Source organism: Theobroma cacao, chromosome 2 (assembly GCF_000208745.1).
Source record: "Theobroma cacao cultivar B97-61/B2 chromosome 2, Criollo_cocoa_genome_V2, whole genome shotgun sequence".
Classification (NCBI taxonomy): Eukaryota; Viridiplantae; Streptophyta; class Magnoliopsida; order Malvales; family Malvaceae; genus Theobroma; species Theobroma cacao.
This window is the reverse complement of record NC_030851.1, coordinates 25,067,032-25,070,178: the sequence shown is the minus strand read 5'-3', so window position 1 is coordinate 25,070,178 and position 3,147 is coordinate 25,067,032. Positions and strand designations below refer to the sequence as shown.

General features: G+C 33.0%; 1 long non-coding RNA gene across 1 annotated transcript; it reads left to right on the top strand.

Annotated features, from left to right (window-relative positions):
• LOC108660883 lies at positions 655–2,285 on the top strand. Its single transcript, XR_001926583.1, has 3 exons — positions 655–692; positions 1,333–1,416; positions 2,248–2,285. It is a non-coding gene; the product is annotated as an uncharacterized LOC108660883 (long non-coding RNA).

The following is a 3,147-nucleotide window of genomic DNA, read 5'->3' as shown; positions in this document are numbered from 1 at the left end:
GTCTCGAAAAATTTACAAACATAGGTATTGTACCTAGAGATACAACAAAATTGATTTAAGCCTTAAACTAGATCAAATAGAGATTTTAGGGTGAAATTGAAAATTTTACAGTCCAAGAATGATTTAAAATGGTGATTCGGAGTTCGAGGACCGATTTGGAGTCAAATTGGAATTTTCATGACCTAGGGGCAAAATGATCATTTTGCCACCTAAGGTTAAGATGTGAGTGTTGGATGAAATTTTTGACTAAGATTGTTCAAGATTGACTATTTAGAACATAATTTGTGTTTAAGAAGTGAAAAATTTTAATTCCGACATTTTTTCGAGCATAGGGGTAAAATAGTCATTTTGCCACCTTAGGGGCAAAATTGTAATTTTACACCACCCGACACTTGTCCAGCACATGGATTTTATCCAATATTATTATGGATAATTGAAGAATTTTATGTGGTGGAGAGAGAAAGCTTAATAGTTAAGAAATTACAAATGGACTAATAATGTGGTGACATGTGTCAAGTTTATATCAATTATTTATTTAGCTTTAAAATAAGCATAAAATCAGCCTATTTTCCTTCATATGGCCGGCCAAACCAAGAACAAAGAAGAACAAAGGGAGAAAAGAAAAACAAAAACCCTAGGTGAAGAATTTCAAGAGAAAAGTGTGGGAAATTCAAGGAAGCAAGTGACAAAAGGTAAAATTTCTTGATTTTGACTTATGATCTACCTTTCCCATGCATTTCTTCTCATTTTTCATGGTTAAATTACATGTTTTCATGATGAATTCATGGCTGGTCGGAATGGGTATGGAGAGAGAATGATGTTAGATTGATTTGATTCTAAGTTAAGTTAGTGATTTTAGTTAGTTTACCATGTCTAGAAATAAAACAACAAGAAAAGAGTTCATATTCCCCACCACCCATCAATGGCCGAACCTACCTTGTATTGAGTGAGAATGAATTTGATTTTTATTTTAAGAGAATTGGTTAGAAAATGATGAATTATGGTGTGAAAAAGGAGTAGGAAAAATCATGGGTGTTAATGCATCATTATTGACCGAAAATTCTAAGAAGAAAAGTGAAGATAGTTTTGCCAAATTTTAGGTTATTTGACTTGAGTTTGGTGAATTAAGATATTGGAAGAGAAATGGAGCAATTTGGAGCTAAATTGGACGCGTTGGCCAATTAATCGGGTGATAAAACGAATTAGGCCAATACCGAATTTAGATGGTTACCAGTGCATTTTGCATTCCATATCATGCATTAGTAGTCTAAATTAGTTTAATTTCAATTTAGTACCAATGAAGTAAGTTTCTCGATTTTGTACTGTGTCAAGGTGATGAGTCCTCCGATAAAGGCAAAGGAATTGCACCCGAGGACCAGTAATCTGAGTACTTCGAAAATCCTCACTCTAGACATTGTGAGTAACCTTATCATCATTTTAATTATCTAAAGTATCTTTTAACTCGGTTTTGGTGAAATTTTATGAAAAATGAGTTAAATGGCTAATTTTAGGTTTTATTAACAAAAATGTGTTTAAATGAAAAGATTTTATAAATTGTCTTGAAACGAAATAACGATTTTGAAAATAGAGTAATTGGAGACCACCGGTATGTTGTAAATTTATGATTGGAAATTGATGGCTTATGTTATATTGTTATTGTGTTGGCATGACTGGCTGAGTTGTGTTTTATGAATTGTATGAATTGTTTTATTTTACCCTTGCAGGCTGGGTAGTATTTTGTTAGCCCTATCATGCTGTCAAAATTTTATTGTATGGTGGGTTTAGCTTACTACAGTGGGCGAATTTTGTGGACCAGCCTATTAGAGGGGCACGAAATCCAGATATATATATGTACCTCGTTGGAGAGACGCGTAGGGTATCTCCTGAGGTATGGATAGTGTTCACATCACGCCGAACCACCTCGTGATGATGAACTCCGCTAATGCCAAGGAACGGTTGTGTTTTTCAAACTAATAATTTGTTTATGTGTATACGAAATTTTTAACAACCTTGGTGTAGATGCCTTGACCAAGGTATCTCCAAGAATGATTTTGGCAGGAGCCAAGTTTTTAAAATACTCATAAGCCATGTTGATTATTTAAATGAAATGAGTATTTATGTTATGAAAAACATATTTAGATGAAATGTTTTAATAGTCTCCTTTTACTTGACTTTAGATTTTTTGAATGATGTTTGTTTACTCACTAGAATTTTATAATCTCACATTCTCATTTCTCTCAATTTCAGGCTCAGAATAGGCTATAGATAGTTGATCTCATCGAGGACTACCATTGGAATTGCATTTTCCAAACTGTAGGTTCACAGTCCTCTTTACTTTTGTTTATTCGGGGGCCCACTTGTTATTGTAAATTAAATTAAATACTCTGGCTTACTGTATTATAGTATGTATGAATTTCTTTAACTTTTACGCTACAAAAATTATTTACATATAATTCTAAAAATATTGTTTTATAGGAAAATAGAATATTTTACTTAATATTTCTTTTATTTTCTTATTATATCCAAATAATCGTAATTTTGTTTTAAATGAAGATTTTAGACTTTAAAACTCATTTTTGATTATGAATTATGTGTTTTGTACTTGTCTATTACATTTTAGCTAGTTTTGAATTTTTGGGGAAAAAATGACTAAAATACCTCTGTGAGACGAAAATTATTATTTTATTTGTTTTGAGTTGGAAACAGCTTAAAATCTTTTAGAACATGATTTTCAGCAGCGGTTACTCACGGGGGAAATGAGATATTGATATTAAGCTTTGCGGGGTCTTGGTCGGCATTCCGGGTAATGAATGTCTATCGAGATACCGCGACGGTTGTCACGACCTCGAGGAGAGTACCGGGTCATGACAGACTTGGTCGACTAAGTTGGTTCTATTTCAAGTTGCAGATTCTGGCAGAGAGCACTTAGTCGACTGACTTGATCGACTAAGTTGGTTTTGTTTCTCAAACTCTTCAGCCCGCCATTCCTCTAATTTGAAACTTGGTCAACTAACATTCTTCCTTGTTTCACCAATAAGCTTCCTCCTTGTTAGACAGTTGCATCTTGTTATTTTTATTCCTTATTTTCTTTTGATATTCTCTTTGAAAGATTGATTTATTAATTTCATACATTAATTTTCCTGCACA